Source organism: Aotus nancymaae, unplaced genomic scaffold, assembly GCF_030222135.1.
Source record: "Aotus nancymaae isolate 86718 unplaced genomic scaffold, 86718_ANA_hifiasm-v0.15.2.pri h1tg000053l, whole genome shotgun sequence".
NCBI classification, from domain to species: Eukaryota; Metazoa; Chordata; class Mammalia; order Primates; family Aotidae; genus Aotus; species Aotus nancymaae.
The window spans coordinates 18164145-18185053 of NW_026988467.1; the positions used below are offsets into that span (position 1 = coordinate 18164145).

The 20909-nt window shown below is 47.3% G+C and overlaps 1 non-coding gene across 1 annotated transcript; it reads right to left on the reverse strand.

Moving 5' to 3' along the window:
- Positions 1–9566: 9566 nt before the first annotated feature.
- Positions 9567–9722, reverse strand: LOC135269582 (U1 spliceosomal RNA). Its single transcript, XR_010337836.1, has one exon. It is a non-coding gene; the product is annotated as a U1 spliceosomal RNA (small nuclear RNA).
- Between the last annotated feature and the right edge of the window lie 11187 nt (positions 9723–20909).

The following is a 20909-nucleotide window of genomic DNA, read 5'->3' on the forward strand; positions in this document are numbered from 1 at the left end:
AGAGCCAAAAAGAAAGAACTTCTTTGCCTGTGTAACTGCAAAGTGCAGGGGCAGAGCTAGCTTTAGGCATGGGTCCGAGAGAAGCTCAGATGATGTCATTAGGATTCAGTCTCATTTCCTCCATCTCTGAAGACCGCCTCCCTCCCTGCTGGCCTCATCTCTTGGACTCGTGATGATAAGATGACTGCCAGCAGGAGTGGCTCACATCCTACTCTCCTATCAACTCCCAGCAGAAACAGAGACTCACTTTTTCCTGCAGTTCTAATAACATTCCCAAAACTCAGTCTCGTCCACTGTCACTGAGACATGTCAATTCCTCTGCCAATCGCTGTGGCCAAGGGTTCTGATTAGCCAGGGAGTGAGACCCTGGAGATACCTGGCATTGTAGTTTAGGTGTGGGTTTCCAGCCATGCAGCCTTAGGATTTACCAGGATCCAAAAGGAATCTCCCAGAATGTGTGGAGAGACGTGATTCACAGGTGTTCAATAAACGGCCATGGCTATGACTGGCATTATTCTCCCTCTGCTTTGCCTCTGTCATCATCTTGTACAGAATAGATGTTTGGTAATGACTGGTACATAGTAGGTGCCCAGAGAATCCCTTTGGTTTGGCTGATTTTTGCTTTTGGAGTAATGCCACATGCCAAGTCAGATACAGGCTGGACATGCTGAGCGACCCACAGGTACGCAGACAGAATGAAACTCGCTGTTAAGAGCTTTTTAATTTTTAATGTTGTTTTGTCTTCTATAACTGAGCTGAAATACTGTTTCGGGCACCGGGGGAAATCCTGACTCTCGAAGAAACAGAAACCAGCCTGTCTAAGAGGATACAGTCACGAAGACGGCAGAAGAAGCTCTGAAGAGGCTGGCAGGGGAGGGAAGTCCGTGCTCAGAAGCAGGGTGCAGGCAGGCAGAGCTTGTCAGGCCCAGTGAGGCTCTTCCTGACTCATCCAACCCTGTAGCAAGGTAGGCAGGATCCCTCCCGCTGCCCTGGGCCCCTGGTGAAAGACAGGATCAGGCTATCCCGCCTGACCCCTTTCTTGTGTCTCCTTGGGCCACCAATTACTGATTCAACTGGGCAGTTGAGTTTCTGGGAAGGACAGAGACCCAGGAAGTCCAACAATAGCTGCTATTTATCAAGTCTGTATGGGCGCCATCCTGGGAACTTTACATAATTTAGATACAAGAGCGATGGAATAGACAGGATACTTACTTTATTCCTGCTTTCACCTTACTTTTTCTACTATGTCTTCCCTCTGCCCTGATTTCCTTACTTAATTTTGAAAACATAAAAAAAATAAAATAAATCTCTGTTTTTTCAAATTTCAAATGTAACACATGGTCCCTGTAAAACAGACAATATGGACCGGGCCCCATGGCTCAGGCCTGTAATCTCAACACTTTGGGAGTCCGAGGCAGGAGGATTGCTTGAGGCCAGGAGTTCACCAGCCTGGGCAACATAGTGAGACCTTGTCTCTACACACACACACACACCACACACACACACACACACACCACACCACACACACACATTTTTTTTGAGACAGATTTTCACTCTTGTTGTCCAGGCTGGAGTGCAATGGTGCGATCTCAGCTCACTGCAACCTCTGCCTCCTGGATTCAAGCGGTTTTTGTGCCTCAGCCTCCCAAGTAGCTGGGATTACAGGTACCTGCCACCATACCCAGCTAATTTTTGTATTTTTAGTAGAGACAAGGTTTCACGATGTTGGTCAGGCTGGTGTCGAACTCTTGACCTCAAGTGATCCACTTGCCTCAGCCTCCCAAAGTTCTGGGATTACAGGCATGAGCCACCACACCCGACCTCTACTAAATATATTTTTTAAAAATTAGTCGGACATGGTGGTGCAAGCCTGTATCCCAGCTACTGCGGAGGCTGAGGTGGGAGGATCTCTTGAGCCCAGGAGTTTGAGACTGCTGCATGACACCCTGTCTCAAAAAGAAAAAAAAGAGAAAAAAGCAAAATAGATAATACAGAAATGAATAGGATGGGAAGAAGCAGTCTCTATAATCTCATTCCTCAGATATTAACCATTGCAAACTTCTTGATGTGATTCTGCATTTAGCTGAATTAACAGATGTATGTCCATTTTGGGAGAAGGAAAACAGTATGAACGTTTTCAGAGCCTCCCTTCCTCCCTGCCCGCTCTGAGGAAGGCAACTTGCTGTGTCAGGCAGCTGCAGCCTGGGCTTTATCCTGTGGATCTGGGGTAATGGGTGGAGGTGGGGGAGAAAGAAACAAGCTATAAGAGAAAGGACAGAGGCTGAGAGGTGGGAAGAATGGGGAGAGGCTGGAGCAGGGGGTGAAGCGGGTCAAAGCCAGCACAGGCTGAGCTTCGAGGGAGTGTTTGGGGGATCCAGATGCAGATTTTGGGGCCGCTGTGCTGTGAGATAATGAAAAAGGGTGAGGCGTCAGCCAGGAGGAGGGTAAGGGAGAGAGAGAGAGAGAGAGAAAGAAAGCAGCAGGGAGGAAATTGGAGGAAGTTTTATTGAGATTATGGATGATATCTGCTTTAACATTCTTAAAAGAATTGGATAAAGATTTAAATTGTTTTGCTTTTTTTTTTTTTCAGAGGAGAGTGTAGTGTTTCTAATTCAATAGGGGGCTGAGACTGGCTTTGGAGCAGCTCAGCTTTACCCAGATTACTTTTTTATAAACAGAACACTAGATTACATCATCATCATAAAAATAAAAACTTCAGCCAGGCATGGTGGCTCACGCCTATAATCCCAGCACTTTGAGAGGCTGAGGCAGGCGGATCACCTGAGGCGAGGAGTTTAAGACCAGCCTGGACAACATGGTAAAATCCCTTCTCTACTCAAAATACAGAAATTAGCCAGACATGGTGGCAGGCACCTGTAATCCCAGCTACTAGGGAGGCTGAGGCAGGGGCATCGCTTCAACCCAGGAGGTGGAGGTTGCAGTGAGCCAAGATTGAGCCACTGTACTTCAGCCTGGGTGACAGAGCAAGACTCTGTCTTAAATAAATAAATAAATAATAAAAACTGCTAAAATATCTTGTCTAGGTACTGTATGCCAGGCATTGTGCTAAGTGCTCCTCTGTGTTCATATATTTAGTTCTACAATAGCCCAGTGGGGATAGGTACTACTATTAACACATTTTACAGACAAGGAAACTGAGGCTTAGAGCGATGAAGACGCTTGCATAAGATCACACAGCCTTCAAGTGGGAGAGGTGGGATGACACAACTTGTCTATTATCTTAACTTTCTGGTAAGTGCAGTTGTTTTGTTTTATTTAAATTAATCAACTCATTAATTTTGCTGTAAGAACGTTGAGGAAGATTCTTACTGATTGATTGATTAGACAGAGACTCACTCCTTCTCCCAGGCTTGAGTGCAATGGGGTGATCTCGGCTCACTGCAACCTGTGCCTCCCAGATTCAAGTGATTCTACTGCCTCAGCCTCCCAAGTAGCTGCACGTGCCACCATGCCTGGCTAATTTTTTTGTATTTTTAGTAGAGATGGGGTTTCACCACGTTGGCCACGCTAGTCTCAAACTTCTGACCTCAAGTGATCTGCCCTACTCTGCCTCCCGAAGTGCTGGGATTATAGGTGTCAGCCACCGTACCCAGCCAGAAGATTCTTATTTTTTCATTTAATTTTATTTTTTTAGCGATGGGGGTCTCACTACGTTGCCCAGGCTGATCTTAAACTCCAGGGCACAAGGCATTCTCCTGCCTCAGCCTCCTGGGTATCTGGGCTCCAGACATGTACCACCACGCCCGGCTCTGGTTTATTTGTTTTTTTGAGCTGCTGCAAATGCCTTTCTGTTCGTGACAGAGTAAGGATATACATAAATAATCGTTAGGCATGTACCATCATGAAGCACCCCACAACTCCTTGCAGTTATCTACGTAAAGAAGCTGAAGCCGAGTGGGACATGGGCACTAATCTAGAGAAGGCAGCTTTAAAGTTGTGGGATTTGAACTCAACTGTTTTTTTTGTTTTTTGGTTTTTTGAGGAACCATACAGAAGTTGGAATTACTACGGTGGGGAGTAGGGTTGCATTTCAGTTACTCAGTACGGATTCACAGACCCTGAAGGCTGGACCTGGATGCGATGTGCAAAGTTATCCATTCCAGTCCCTGTTTTAGTTTATGAATCCCCACTGCAGTTTCCTCCACAGGGGTCACCTGGCCCAAATGTGAACACCTCCACTGAAGGGAGACTTGGTTTTGCAGAGAACCCAGAGTCAGGGAAACACAGCTGAGAAAATAGGCCAGGGTGGAGCAGAGAAGGGGAAGAAATTCCTGGGAATTAGTTGGGATGAGCACAGGGAGACTGCCACAGGGGACAGGAATGCAGGCAGAATAGAAAACCATTTCCTCAGATGCCTTCACTGCAATATCAGCTGTTTTATGTATAGCCCTTCCAAGCTGAGGAAGTAAAAATATGTTATTTCAAAGAAACAAGTTCCCCCAGAGCCAAACTACTATAACAAAGTATATTTCCCCTTTTGCCTTGGGTGCTAGGAAGCCCTTAGGTAGGTTATATATTCAACCTCAGTGCAAATTCAGTCCAGGAACCTGATAGATTTCTCTCTTTTTCTAATGGCTTTCCATCTCTCTTTTTATTTATTTATGTATTTGAGATGGAGTTAGGCTCTGTTACCCAGGATGGAGTGCAGTGGTGTAATCTCGGCTCACTGTAACCTCTGCCTCCTGGGTTCAAGCGATTCTCTTGCCTCAGCTTCCCAAGGGGCTGGGATTACAGTTGTATGCCACCACGCTCAGCTAATTTTTGTTATTTTTAGTAGAGATGAGGTTTTGCCATGTTGGTCAGGCTTGTCTTAAACTCCTGACATCAGGTGATCCGCCTGCCTTGACCTCCCTAAGTGCTGGGATTACAAGGTGAGCCACCACTCCCCCCCTCAATCTGTCTTTTTAAATGGATGTTTTATAATGTTTGCTTTAACACTGAACAGCTATCTGAATGTAAGAAATATTGATTAAAAAAAAACTAAACATTTCATAAAGTGAATTTGTTGGTTGCCAGCCAGAAAGAGCTGGACTGAGGAGGAATGGGCTAGAGCATAGAACTGGACCCAGGACAGGGAATGTGGGGCAGGTAGAAGGGAGAGGACATGAGGACCAGCTTGGCAGTGATGGGGGAGAGGTGCTCGGTGCTGAGATATTCAACAGGGTGGGGAGGTCAGGGGTGCTAAAGAGGAAATAGCTGAGTGCCAGGGATGGCACTGCCCAGGTAAGAGAGAAGGGAAAAGTGTTCCGGGTAGTGAGAATCGCCCGTGCAAAGACCTAGACATGGAAGGGAGCAAGAACAGGGATGGGAAGAAGGTTCCAGTGACTGCAGTGCCTTAGGCATGAGGACAGTGGGTGAGCTGGGCCTAGAGGGTTGGCAGAAGCAGACCAGGCCTGGCTGCTCAGGGAGGCTTTTCTCCAGAAGCCTGAATGCTCCTGTTTTCAGGAGCTTTCCTGGGGCACTGGCTTCACTAGGCAAAGCTAGGCTTGGAAGATGCTGTGTCCCTCTCCTGGGGATCTTTGATGCAAATACAACCTTTGGGCTGCAGGGTGCAGGTGACTGCAGGTGAAAGGCATTGATCCAGGTGCCCTTGAAGCAGAACCAGGCTGTTCTGCTCTACTGACTCAAGGGTATGGAAACTCCGCAGGGGCTGCCCAGCCAGCCAGAGCCAAGAGTGAAAACTCAGGGTTTGACCAGGCCAGAGGATGGGCCAGACCCACACAAAGACTCCATCTGCCAGGCACAGTGGCGCACACCTGTAGTCTCAGCTGTTCGGGAAGCTGAGACCTGAGCATCCCTCCAGCTCAGGAGTTCAAGGCTGTAGTGTGCTAAGATCATGCCCGTGAATAGTCACTGCACTCCAGCCTGGGAAACATAGCAAGACCCCATTTCTCTCTCTCTCTTTTTTTTTTTTAACTGTACAAACCAGTTTTATTAGGGAACTGCCCCAGGTGCACCTCTGTTCATTCTCTCATCACATTGTTTCTCAGATCAGCCCAGGCTCACAGGCAAGTTACCAGCTAAGCAAAGAGGAAAACTGTTCTGCAGAACAGCAACTGTCAGCTTCAGGCATCACTAAAATGCAGAAGGAAGCAAGATGACTAGGGATGTCTGGAGGGCCCAGGACGATGACTTCCGGGAGCAGGAAGCCCCCTAGGGCCAGATCGTGTTGCTGTCCGACTTGGGAGATGACACTATTGTGCTGGGTTGGCGGGTCACTCCTTCAGACCCATCCATGTCACACACAGAACACTATTCCTTGAGCTTTTGGATTTAGAAATTGGTTATATAAAGCCCAGCGTGTGTGTGGGTCTCAGGCACTCCCTCAGTCTCCCTGGCTGGAGCAGGGGAGGATGGAGAGACATGCTCCAGAAGGTTGGTCAGGCTCTGCTTTAGAAATGAAGTCACGACTAGGAATCGGGAGCAAGGGGGCAGAGACCCCTGCTGCAATCCCATGCTGAATCATTGTCCTCCCGAGAGCAGGCTCCTACGGGTCCTTCGGTCCACAGAAGTGCTCAGAGCAGGGCAGGGCAGCGCGGCCACAGAGCTGCCACCCCCTCACTGCATGCCGAACCACTGCTCCCGGTCAGCCCACTGGGCCGCCTCACTGTCGCTGCCCTCCAGGTGCCCTTCTTCCCCACCTGCTTCCATGTCGTCCACATCCTCCTCTTGCGTGGCATTCGTGGGACTCTCCTCCTCCATCTTCTGCATCCCCTCTAGAGGCTTCTGGTCATTGGAAGACCTCATCTCTTAAAACAACAAACAAAAAACACTTCTGACAAGGGCTGGGGACCAGGGCATGAAATGGCAAGAGCAGAGGATGCGGTTCCACACTGCAGTCAGACTGCTTGATTCAGTTCTGACAGCACATGAGCCTGGGTATGAACTTTATGTGCAAAATGTGAGTGATGTTTCCCACCCTGAATGCTGTTTTGAAGACAGGGTGGGTTTACAGGTGCAAAAGATTTAGCATCAAGTAGTCATCCAATAAATGCTCATTCCCCAAGTCTACTAGGAAAGGGGCCCTTGAAACAGCCGCTCCTGTCTCATGCTCCTTTCCTCATCTCAAGTCGGCAGGTCAAGCTTCAGAAGGCGAGATTAGCAGATGCTCTTTGAGCTTCTGTCTGTAGCCTCAGAGCCTTTGCTCCAGCTGTTCCCTCCTCCTGGAATGCCCTTTCCTCACCTCCTCACCTACCGAACTCCTGACTCATCTGTCAATACTCAGTCAGACCATCACCTCCTCTAGGAAGACTTCCCTGGCTGCGCCCCCACAGCCCCTGCATTACTGCTAACGTAGCACCTCCCACGGTCGTGTTCAGTCTGTTTACTCTCTTCGTTGCCTCTACCTAAGCCCAATTCTGTAACCCCAGCCATAGAAACAGGGACCAGCACATAGCTGATGCTCCATAAATGTCTATCAAACTCTACAGAAAGGCTCTTGTAGGAACAGAGGCCTGTTTAATAAGCACCTCTTCTCTGCATACACTATCTCATGTGGCCCTCACGTGACCACTATTTTAACAGATGAAGATCCTGAGGGTCTGAGGGGTGAAGTGATTTGCTCCAGGTCATACAGCCTGTAAGTGGCAATGCAGGATTTGAATCCAACTCTGTCTGATTTTAAAGCTCCTGCTCTCCACTGTGGCTTTATACGTCATTACTATAGTTCTTTCATGTCAGGGGGAGAACCTGAGGACTCCAGCTGCAGCTGGCTATAGCTGGGGGGCCTGGGGCACTGGAGAAGTCACTCAGAGTCCCTGAGCCTCAGAATTCTCATTTTTTTGTTTGTTTGATTGGTTTTGTTTTCTCAAGACAGAGTCTCACTCTGTCGCCCCAGCTGGAGTGTGAGATCATGGCTCACTGTAGCCTCAACCTCCTGACATCAAGTGATCCTCCCACCTCAGCCTTCCAAGTAGCTGAGACTACAGGTGCACACCAACACGCTAATTTTTTGTATTTTTTGTTGAGACGGGTTTTTGCCATGTTGCCCAGGCTGGTCTCAAACTCCTGGGCTCAAGCAATCCACCCACCTTGGCCTCCCAAAGTGCTGGGATTACAGGTGTAAGCCACCACACCTGACCAGTCTCCTACTTTGTAAAATGAAAGGGTTGGATCAGCAATTGTCAGCCTTGGGGTCCATCTGTATCACCTGGGGAGCACTTAAAAGGTACTGTCGATGCCTGGATCTCACCTCGGGTCAATTAAACCGAAATAACTCAAGGCAGGTCCCAAAGTTCATGAAACTCCCAGGTGATCTGGATGCTGGAGAGAGCTGAGAATACTAAACTCACCCCTCAGTGAGACCCATTGCAAGAAGCCCTTCCACCTGGCATAATGGAACGACCAGGCTGTGGAGCCAAGTGGGCATGGGTTCTGATCCCAGGTCTGTTCTTTCGTATATATCCGCATATATATGTTCAGCAGAGGAGAGCAAGGCTGGTGAAGTCTCAAGTCTTGCAGCAAAGAAGTGACATCGTGGAGGTTTCAGTCCCACTTTGCACTCCGGAACTGCAGGCCATTGAGGAGGGTCTTAGACGAGGAGAGGAGGTGTGGGTGGGCAGGTCCGCTTGGAGACTGTCTATACTGGCCAATCTGGGTGGGGTCTGTCTTGGGGATCCCGAAGCCATCCCTTCCCTGTGACTCACACTGTTTTTGCAGCAGGTGTTGGGGCAGCATGAAGTCACCCACACCTCCCACGCCACTCACACCTCCGCTGCCTCCTGCCCAGCACATGCCCAGATACCTCCACCACCCGTGGTGCCCCAAGCCCTGGGCAGTGACGGGCCAGTGTGGACCAAGCCAGCCAGCCTGTGTGTGATTGGGGTGTTGGCATTGACTGCAGGAACACACTGACAGAAAGGCTAATGGGCCGTGCGGTCTTGGGCAAGTCTCTGCACTGCTCTGACAGTCTACAACATGTATGTAAGAGCATGGCTCACAGGCTTCCCATGAGCTCCAGAACACCAAGCTCTTTCCTCCCACAGAGTCAGACCAGGCTGCCCTCACCCGGATGAGTCTCCCCTCTCTCTTCCTTTTAGGTCTCAGTGCAAATGTCACTCTCCAGAAAGGCCTTTCTTGGCGACCCTTTCTGAGGGGACTCTCCTTTTCTTCTCTCTCTCGCTGCACCTACCTCATTTCCTTCATTGTACTTACCAGATTTTTTTCTTTTCTTTTCTTTTCTTTTTGAGATAGAATCTTGTTCTTGTTGCCCAGACTGGAGTGAAATGGCGTGATCTCAGCTCACTGCAACCTCCACCTCCTGGTTTCAAGCAATTCTCCTGCCTCAGCCTCCCAAGTACCTGGGGTTACAGGCACGGGCCACCATGCACGGCCAATTTTTTTTGTGTATTTTTAGTAGAGACAAGAGTTTCACCATGTTGGCCAGGCTAGTCTCGAACTCCTGACCTTAGGTGATCTGCCCGCCTCAGCCTCCCAAAGTGCTGGGATTACAGGCGTGAGCCACCCCGCCCAGCCACTTATCGGAATCTGTAATTCTATTTTTATTTTTTTAATTTTTTATTATTTTTTCTTTTTTTGTTTCATATAACGGGAAAGTGTGAACGCAGTCCCCCACTATCACAAATTATGCAGTCAAGTTTCCCAAATTTGGGGATATCGCAGGAGTCAGCATATCCGGAGTGCAATGGATAAGACTCGCCCTGGGAAAACCACCTTCGTGATCATTACAGATTTGTGGGAATCTGTAATTCTATACTTAGTTTCTTGGTCACTTATCTATTGTCCAGCTCTCCAATCAGATTACAAAGCAAATGTGTGGACTGTCCTTTTGTCATGTCATGTCTTTCTCTCTCTCTTTGAGAGCCAGGGTCTTGCTCTGTCGCCCAGGCTAGAGTGTAGTGGTGCAATCACAGCTCACTGCAGCCTCAAACTTCTGGGGTCAAGTGATCTTCCTACCTCAGCCTCCTGAGTAGCTGCCATGACCACACCTGGCTTTTTTTTTTTTTTTTTTCCCAACAAGGTCTTGCTCTGTCACCTAGGCTGGAATGCAGTGGCATAACCATAATTCAGCCTCCAGCTCCCAGGTCACTTTCACTACAGCCTCGACCTCCCAGGTTCAAGTGACCCTCCCACCTCAGCCTTTCACACAGCTGGGACTACAGGCACGTGCCACCATGCCAGCTAAACTTTTATCTATTTTTTTGTAGACATGGGGTCTCACTATGTTGCCTAGGCTGGTCGCAAACTCCTAAGCTCAAGTGATCCACCTGCCTTGGCCTCCCAAAGTGCTGGGATTACAGGTGGGAGCCACTGCACCTGGACCTGGCTAATATCTAAATTTTTAGTAGACACAAGGGCTCTGTGCTGCCAAGGCTTGTCTCTGTCTCCTGGCCTCAAGTGATCCTCCATCCTGGGCCTCTCAAAGCGCTGGCATTATAGGCATGAGCCTCTGAACCAGACTTGTCATGTCTCTTCATTGGGGTGTAACTTACACGCCATACCATTCATCCATTTTAAGTGTATAGTTGAATGATTTTTGGTAAATTCACGGAGTTGTGCCATCGTCACCACAAGCCAGTTTGAGAACACTTGCATCACCCCCTAAAGACCCCCACTACCCACTGGCGGTTAATTCCTGCTTTCGTTCTCATCCCTAGGCAAACACTGATCTGCTTTCTGACTCTCTAGTTTTTCCTTTTCTAGAAATTTCACATAAATGGGACCAGGCGCGGTGGCTCACACCTGTAATCCCAGCACTTGGGGAGGCCGAGGTTGGTGGATCACTTAAGGTCAGGAGTTCCAGACCAGCCTGGCCAACATGGTGAAACCCCCGTCTTTACTAAAAATACAAAATTTAGCAGGACTTGGTGGTGCATGTCTGTAATCTTAGCTACTTGGGAGGCTGAGGCAGGAGAATCGCTTGAACCTGGATGGCAGTGGGAGGTTGCAGTGAGCTGAGATGGTGCCACTGCATTCCAGCCTGGGCAACAGAGCAAGACTCTGTCTCAAAAAAAAAAAAAAAAAAAAAAAAATGGCCAGGCGGTAATCCCAGCACTTTGGGAGCCTGAGGCTGCATATCATGAGGTCAGGAGTTCAAGACCCGCCTGACCAACATGGTGAAACCCTGTCTCTACTAAAATACAAAAATTAGCTGGGTGTGGTGGTGCGCACCTGTAATCCCAGCTATTCGGGAGGTTGAGGCAGGAGAATCATTTGAAACTGGGAGGTGGAGGTTGCAAGTGAGCCAAGACCATGACACTGCATTCCAGCCTGGGTGACAGCATGTGGGCTTCTGTGCCTGGCTCTTTTCTCTTAGCGTGGTCTTTGCGCTTCATCTGTGTTGCTCTGTGCACCGGCGCTGTTTCCTGTATTGCTGAGGAGTATTCCATTTTATGGATGGATGACATTTTGTTTATCCACTTACATTTTGGGCTTTTGGATTGCTTCCAGTTTTTGTCTATAGAAGAATGCTGCTATCAATATTTGCATACGAGTCCCCAGCTACTCGGGAGGCTGAGGCAGGAGGATTGTTTGAAGTCAGGAGCTCAAGACTGGCCTGGGCAACATAGTAAGACCCTGTAATCTAAACAAATAAATTAGCCAGTCATGGTGGCACGCATCTCTAGTCCCAGCTACTTGGGGGCTGACGCAGGAGGATGGATTGAGCCCAGGAGATTGAGGCTGCAGGGAGCCAGGAACATGCCACTGGACTCCAGCCTGGGTGAAAGAGGAGAACCTGTCTCTAAAAATTTAAAAAAAAATGCATCCAAGTCTTGGTGTGGATATACATTTTCACTTCACTAGGGTAGATGCCTGGATACCCAGGAGTGGAACTGCTGGATTGTATGCTAAGTGCATGTTTCACTTCTTGCAGAACTGCCAAACTGTTTTCAAAAGTGGCAGTATCACTTTCCATTTTCACCAGCAGTGTATGAGATGGTCCTGTGTCTGTCTTTTATTTACCCAAATGCTCTCAGGATTTAGGTTGGATGCCTGGTATGTATTAGGTTGGTGCAAAAGCAATTGTGGTTTTTGCCATTACTTCTAAAAGTAAGTATCCAGTAAAGTGAATGTTGGCTGAATCAACATGTGGTTAAGCTCCTACTGTGAGCCTAATACTGTGCTGATCATGGTGCTTGAATGACTGCATGCGAGGTACCAGTGGCTGTTCGTGGGGTTGATGTTGAACCAGCAGAACACTTTATACCCAGACTACTGTTTTTAGTGGGACATTCTCACCCAAAGACCCTTGCTAAATGAAGCCCTTGGCTTTCTGGGAAGGTGATAGTGGAATGAACCCCAAGAAGAATGGAATCATTCTGCATTGTCTGTAAAAGGCTGTTGAAGAGATTGTTCACACAGCAGCATGTATGTGACAAGTCCTTTTTTTTTTTTATTGGAGACAGAGTCTTGTTCTGTGGTCCAGGCTGGAGTACAGTGACGCGATCTTGGCTCACTGCAACCTCCGCTTCCCGGGTTCAAGCGATTCTCCTGCTTCAGCCTTTGAAGTACCTGGGATTACAGGTGTGCGCCACCACGCCCTGCTAATTTTTGTATTTTTAGTAGAGATGGGGTTTCTCCATGTTGGCCAGACTGGTCTCAAACTCCTGACCTCAGGTGATCCGCCCACCTGGGCCTCCCAATGTGCTGGGATTACAGGCATGAGCCACCGTGCTGGGCCAACAAATCCTTTTTGTTTATTAGCACCAGGGTAAAGAGCATTCTTTTGGGTCTTGCTGTGTTGCCCAGGCTGGAGTGCAGTGGCATGATCATGGCTCCCTGAAGCCTTAACCTCCCTGGGCTCAGGTGATCCTCTCACCTCAGCCTCCTGAGTAGCTGGGACTACAGGTGTGCACCACCAAGCCTAGCTAATTTTTGTATTTTTTACAATCCTCCCGTCCCAGCCTCCCAAAGTGTTAGAATTACCAGCATAAGCCACCTCGCCCAGCCAGTTTCCATTCTTTAATCATGAGTCAGAGACAAAACATTCTGTTTCCCAGAATGTTTCCCTTTTTGGTTTAGCTGAGAGGATGCTAAGAACATCATTTGGCTGACTGTGAACTCCTGGAGGGCAGGGACCCCTAGAGCCCAGTACACCTCCTGTCCCAAAGAACCTTCTCAACAAACATCAGATGGGTAGAATGAAATGGAAATGCGGTAACCTCATTGACTTGGAGTAATTTATAAGATATTTTCATGTGTGTGTGTGTGTGTGTGTGTGTGTGTGTGTGTGTGTATGTGTACTTTTTTTTGTTTTTGAGACAGGGTCTCACTCTGTCACCCAGGCTGGAGTGCAGTGGTGTGATTTCGGCTCACTGCAACCTCTGCCCCCACCCTGGCTCAAGCGATCCTCCCACCTCAGCCTCCTGAGTAGCTGGGACCATAGGCATGCACCACCATGGCCAACTGTTTTTTGCATTTTTAGTAGAGATAGGGTCTCACCATGTTGCCCAGGCTGGTCTTGAACACCCACGCTCAAATGATTTGCCTGCCTTGGCCCTCCAAAGTGCTGGGATTACAGGCATGAACCACTGCAACCAGACTCATATATATATATATATATATTTTTTTTTTTTGAGATGGAGTTTCACTTTTGTTACCCAGGCTGGAGTGCAATGGCGCCATCTCGGCTCACCGCAACCTCCGCCTCCTGGGTTCAAGCAATTCTCCTGCCTCAGCCTCCCGCGTAGCTGGGACTACAGGTGTGTGCCATCATGCCCAGCTAATTTTTTGTATTTTTAGTAGAGACGGGGTTTCACCATGTTGACCAGGATGGTCTCGATCTCTTGACCTCGTGATCCACCTGCCTCAGCCTCCCAAAGTGTTGGGATTATAGGCGTGAGCCACTGCGCCCGGCCTCATGTTTTTTTTTAACAGCCCATGTGCGTAGTTTACTGTGGATGTTGTAAAAGTTGCTTGATGATGTTTAAATTATGACAGAATGGCAATGAAGAAAATAGAGTTCTTGATAGCAAGACATCTACATCTGGAAGTAAAGATAAATTGTGCCAAAAATGGCCGTAAAGGGAACGAGAAAGTGACAAATACCATAAAATAGGGTGTCCGGATGCGGTGGCTCATGCTTGTAATCCCAAGCACTTTGGGAGGCCTAGAAGGAGGATCGCTTGAGGCCAGGAGCTTGAGACCAGCCTGGCAACACAGTGGGACCCCATCTCTATACAAAATTTAGCTGGGGGCAGTGGTGCATGCCTGTGGTTCCAGCCACTTAGGAGGCTGAAGTGAGAAGATTGCTTAAGCCCAGGAGGCCGAGGCTTCAGTAAGCCATGTTTGCACCACTGCACTCCTGCCTGGGCAACTGAGCAAGACTCTGTCTCAAAAAAAAAAAAAAAAAAAAAGAAGAGTAAGGGCTGTAAGTTTCCACAACTCAGAATCCGCTGAGAATAGGAGAAGAGACAGGAGAGGTAAGAGTGTAATGACAGGTAAGATTTCCAGAGGCAAATGCTTGTCAGGAGGTAGGTAGGCCAGATTTGGGGGAAACAGGCCCTCTTACCCTACAGGTGGAAGAAACAGTTGGTTCAAGAATTCTCAGGACAGTTGTCTTTTTGTTTTTTTTCCTGCCCCCTCCTCGACAGTTGGTCTTAAAAACAATCCCTTTTCATCCAGATCTACTTTGGAATTCCTTTAATTATGGAGATAATTAAAAGTATGCATAAAAGTATAGCTACAAAAATTTTCCCTCACAGACTAGATTATGATAGAAAAAAATAGAAACTCATATGCCTATTATAATAACACTGAGGATTTTTTGGCAGAATCTCTACAAGCCATTCAAATATATTGATGTAGCATATTTATAGAAATAGAAAAATGTGCCGGGTGCGGTGGCTCACGCCTGTATTCCCAGCACTTTGGGAGACCGAGGTGGGCAGATCACCTGAGGTCAGGAGTTTGAGACCAGCCTGGCCAACATAGGGAAACCCTAGCTCTACTAAAAATAGAAAAAAAATAGCTGGGCATTGTGGTGGGGACCTGTAATTCCAGCTACTCGGAGGCTGAGGCAGGAGAATCGCTTGAGCCTGAGAGGTGGAGGTTGCAGTGAGCCGAGATGGCGCCACTGAACTCCAGTCCGGCAACGAGAAATGCTCACGATTTGTGGTTGAATTAAGCAAAAGAATAATTTTTTATATTATATGTGCCCTACAACTCAGCAATTCTATCCTGGGTCTTTATCTCAGAAAAATTTGTGTTCTTGTGTTTAATACATATGAAGACTTATAACCAGGTGCATTGGCTGAGTTTGAGACCAGCCTGGGCAACACAGTGAGACCCCATCTCTACCAAAAGTAAATTAGTCAGATGTGATGGCATGCACTTGTAGTCTCACCTACTGAGGAGGCTAAGATAGGAGGACCAGAGGTTGCAGCTGCAGTGAGCCATATCCGCACCATACACTCCAGCCTGGGTGACAGAGCAAGAGCCTGTCTCGTGCGCACACACAAAGACTTGTACCAGAATGTTCTGTAGTGCAGTTTGCAAAAGCAAAAGAAATGAACTAGGATGAATGAATAAACCCAGATCAATGTCAACATACCTCCACAGCATAATGTCAGACCCGAACACCAACTTGCAAAAGGATATGTGCAGAGTCATGCCATTTATTTGATGCGTAACTGTATCAAGTGCATGAAAAAGAATGATAAACCCCAAATTTGTGAGAGATTCACTCTGAGGAGGAGTACAGCAGAAGGATTGCAAAGGGGCACCTAGGGGACTTCAACTGTATCTGAGTTGTTTTTTTTTTTAAGAGCCAAAGAAAATATGCTAAAAATGTTAGGATTTGTCAAAACTTGACTATGATTATGAGTGTATGTTACAGTAGTCTCTGTATTTTTGTTTGCTTATGATACTTCATCTAAAAAACAGCTTTCATTATATCTTATTAATATAAATGTATGCATGGGGTAAACTGTAATATAAAGAGTGTATAGCAAGACCGGGTGCAGTGGCTCATGCCTGTAATCCCAGCACTTCGGGAAGGAGAGGTGGGTGGATAACCTGAGGTCAGGAGTTCGAGACCAGCCTGGCTAACATGGTGAAACCCCATCTCTAGTAAAAATGCAAAAATTATCTGGGTGTGGTAGCATGCAACTGTAATCCCAGGTACTCGGGAGGCTGAGACAGGAGAATCAATTGAACCCGGGAGGCAGAGGTTTCAGTGAACTGAGATCCCACCATTGCACTCCTGCCTGGGCGACAAGAATGAAACTCCATCTTAAAAAATAATAAATAAGCTGGACGTGGTGGCTCACACCTGTAATCCAAGCACTTTGGAGGCCAAGGTGAGCGGATCACCTGAGGTCGGGGGTTCAAGACCAGCCTGACCAACATGGTGAAACCCCGTCTTAAAAGTAAATAAATAAATAAATAAATGAAAATAAAGATTATGTAGCAAATAATCCTGATTATTTCCATGTGGTGAGATGACTGATTATTTTTATTTTCCTATTTATTTTTGCATATCTATATTTTCTGATTTTCTTATGGTGAACATGTCTTACTTGTGTAATGTTTTAAAACCTTAAAAAAATAAAAGCATATAAAAAAGCTGCCGGGCACGGTGGCTCACACCTGTAATCTCAGTAATTTGGGAGGCCGAGGAGGGCCGATCACTTGAGGTCAGGAGTTCCAGACCAGCCTGACCAACATAGGGAAACCCCGTCTCTACTAAAAATACAAAATTAGTCAGGCATAGTGGCACGTGCTTGTAATCCCAGCTACATGGGAGGCTGAGGCAGGAGAATCACTTGAACCTGGGAGACGATGGTTGCGGTTAGCCGAGATCGCGTCATTGCACTCCAGCCTGGGCAACAAGAGCAAAACTTCGTCTCAAAAAAAATAAAAAATAAAAATAAAAAAGCTGTAGAGGGGGCATTTCAGGTAAAGAGGACAGCAGAGGCAAAGGCCTGGCTGTGGAGAAGCTGCCAGAGCATTGAATATCAGACGGGAAGGATGGGAAGAAAAGCTGCTGGAAAGGGAAGCTGGCAGCACAATGGGCAGGGCTTGGGTGCCAGGCCAAGGAGCTGCAACTTGACCTTGAAGGCCCTGGGACCTCAAACTGGAGTCCATGGGCACTGAGGAGCCTCAAGCATACTCCCAGGAGTCTGGCTCCACGAGGATTTTAATAATCTGGGGCCTTCATTTTAGTGATTGTCTCTAAACAGTGAGTACAAGCATATCCTGAGTTCTCTGAATAACCCAGTCATAATCCAGAGCCACCAATCTAATTTCAGGGCCTGGACTGGTTTGTGCCTGGGGTCAGGTGGATGCCAGCTGCCCCACTTTGATTGTCTTGGGCAGATGAGGAAAGAAAGAAGCAGGTCTCAGCTTGGCTGGCTTATTCTCCAGCCCCATGAGCTCAGTCCTTGGGCCTGGGAGAATTCCAAGGGCCTGAAAGATGTTCCAACCTTGAAAAAAGAATTGTGATGACTCTGAAGTAACAAAAGCAACCACCAAAATAACACACGCATGCACGCACACACACTTGAAATAGTTGTGAAAGTATAAAAATAAATATTTTTATAGCAAAAAAAATTTGAAATTTTTTTTTGAAATATTCACATTTTGTGAAATGTGGGCGTGTTTTAATATGTTTGGTAAGGGGGAAAGTGGAGTCTCCAGAGGTGCAGATACTGGAGGACTATGAAGTTCCTCAAAGCACAGATTCTGTAAGGATCACAGCAAAGAAGGCCAAATGGCCAACTGCTCTGCTCCCCTGCTTAGAGGTTCCGATTCACCCAAACTGCAAAAGAACTGGACAAACTGAATCAGCACACACAGCGGTGCAGGAATGCCAAGGGTAAAACCAAGGCCAGGCAGCAAACAGCACGCTGGCACAGACTGCAAAATACTCCTCATTCAAAGCGTGTGATTTTGACTCTGCAGAATGATGTCATTCAGCACATTCAGTGAATGTTGTTTAAATTTGTGGTCATGTTTGTACTTAATCTGGTTTTATGGCAGTGTAGGGTCCTAAAGAGTTTCTACCTAGTTTTATGTTTTAAGGAACAGTATAATCAAAATAATTGGAATTAGCCCTGTCTGGCCAGAACCTTCTTCCTTTAGGAGAGCCTATTTGTAAATCACTCCAGTTTGGGAAACCCTGCTAGGGGCTCGGGGATCCGCTGAGGGGCTGTGGGTGGAGTTGGGCAGGTGGGACATGAACTGAATGGCACATTCTGGACAACCAGCAGCCAGAGCAAGGCTGGTGTGAGGCTTGAACTCCTGAGAACAGGGATGGGCGTCTTATTTGAGCCCTCATAGTGCCCAGGGTGGGACCTCAGATGCCATAAGAACTTAACAAAGACTGACCACCACCTTGGAATTTCCCGTTGGAGGAGCGTCCTGCTTCTCCAGGCTGAAGGCAGAGATGTATCTATCCTGGTCCCGGTGAATCCAGTGGGTAGACTCGGCACATGGAAGCCTCGATGTGGTTTTTTTTCTTTTCTTTTCTTTTCTTTTTTTTTGAGATGGAGTCTCGCTCTGTCACCCAGGCTGGAGTGCAGTGGCATGATCTCGGCTCAGTGTAACCTCTACCTCCCGGGGTCAAGCAATTCTTGTGCCTTAGCCTCCCGAGTAGCTGGGACTACAAGTGTGCACCACCATGCCTGGCTATTTTTTTTTTTTACTTGTATTTTAGCAGAGATGGGATTTTACCATGTTGTACAGGCTGATCTCGAACTCTTGACCTCAAGTGATCCACCCGCCTTGGCCTCCCAAAGTGCTGGGATTACAGGTATGAATCACCATGCTAAGCCTAATCAAATATTTAGGGTAGCTTTCAAAGGCCCATGCCATCTACCTCTACTCACCTCTGCCATATCCTCTCCCCGACTCTGCTCTGTGTTCACTAAGCTCCAGCTGCCTGGATGTTCCTGAAACACGCGAGTCGTCAGGTTTCAGGGCCTTTGCCCCTGCTGCTCCTTCTGCCTGGGATGCTCTTTCTGCAGGGCCGAGCCGGCGGCTCTTCCCTCCCTGGAGGGACCCTTCCCCCCAACCCCCTGCATGATACACTCATTCCCAACCCCAGGACATCACACTGTTTCCAGTCTTCCTAGCACTTCCCACTTCCTGAACCTGTCTTGTCATCGTATTTGTTACCTTTAATGTTTCAATCTACAGTAGATCTTGAGTCCCCATGAAGGCAGAGGTCATCTCTGTCCTGGTCACAGCTAAATCTCCAGCAGTAGAATGGAGCCTGGCACATAGTAGGTGCTCAGTAAAAGCTTGCTGAGTCAACAGTGGGATACCACTTCACACCCACTAGAATGGCTATAATCAAAAAGGCAAGAGATGGAGCAATTAAAATGTTTATATATTACTGGTGGCAATAAAAAATGCAGTTTGTCAGTTCCTCAGAAAGTTAAACAGAGTTACCATGTGACCTAGCAATTCTACTTCTAGGTATATACTCAAGAAAAATGAAACTATGTCCACACAAAATGTGCTCATATATAATCAAGCAGCAATATTCATAATGGCGAAAAAGTAGAAATAACCCAAATATCTATCAGCTAACAAATATGTAAATGAAATGTTGTATATGGCCATGCACAGTGGCTAATGCCTGTAATCCCAGCACTTTCGGAGGCCGAGGTGAGTGGATCACCTGAGGTCAGGAGTTCAAGACCAGCCTGACCAACATGGTGAAACCCTGTCTCCACTAAAAAAAAAATACAAAAATTAGCTGGGCGTGGTGGCGGGCGCCTGTCATCCCAGTTACTTGGGAGGCTGAGGCAGGAGAATTGCTTGAACCCAGGATGGGGAGGTTGCAGTGAGCCGAGATCACGCCATTGTACTCCAGCCTGGGTAACGAGCAAAACTGTCACAAAAAGAAAAAGAAAAGGAAGTTGATATCATTATAATGCAATATTATTCAGCAACAAAAAGGAATGAAGTACTGACATGCTACAACATCAACAAGCTTAAAAACATTATACTAAATAAAAGAAGCCAGACACAAAGGTTGCATATTGTATGATCTCATGTGTGTGAAATGTCCACAATAGGCCAATACATAGAGACAGACAGTACACTCGTGGTTGCCAGGTGCTGGAGGGAGGGCAGATGGGGAATGACTGCTAATGAGCGTAGGTTTCAGGGGATGATGAAATGTTCTGAAACTAGATAATAGTGATGCCTGCACAACTTTGTGAATACACTAAGAACCACTGACTTGGTTCACTAAGTTTTATGATATGTGAATTATACCTGATTTTTAGATTTTTTTTGAGATGGAGTTTTGCTCTTGTTGCCCAGGCTAGAGTGCAGTGGTGTGATCTTGGTTCACTGCAACCTCCACCTCCCGAGTTCAAGTGATTCTACTGCCTCAGCCTCCTTCGTAGCTGGGATTACAGGCACCCACCACCATGGCCAGCTAATTTTTGTATTCTTAGTAGGTTTCACCATGTTGGCCAGGCTGGTCTTGAACTCCTGACCGCAGGTGATTTGCCCAGCTTGGCCTCTCAAAGTGCTGGTCTTACAGGTGTGAGCCACTTTGCCCGGCCTTTATCTGTATTTTTTTAAAAAAAACTTCTTATGCCTGTAATCTCAGCACTTTAGGGGGCTAAGGTGGGAGGATCACTTGATCCCAGGAGTTTGAGATCAGCCTGGGCAACACAGCCAGACCCCATCTCTATAAAAAATAAAGTCAGTTGGGTGTAATGGTGAATGCCTGTTGTCCTAGCTACGTGGGAGGCTGAGGTGGGAGCATAGCTTGAGCCCTCGAGTTCGAGGCTGCAGTGAGCTATGATTGTGTCACTGCAATCTAGCCTGGGTGACAGAGTGAGACCCTGTTTCCAAAAAAAGAAAAAGCCCAAAACAAAACATCTGGTACACAAATGTTATAGCAGCATTATTCATAATAGCCAAACGTGGAAATAACCCAAACGTCCATCCGCTGATTAATGGAG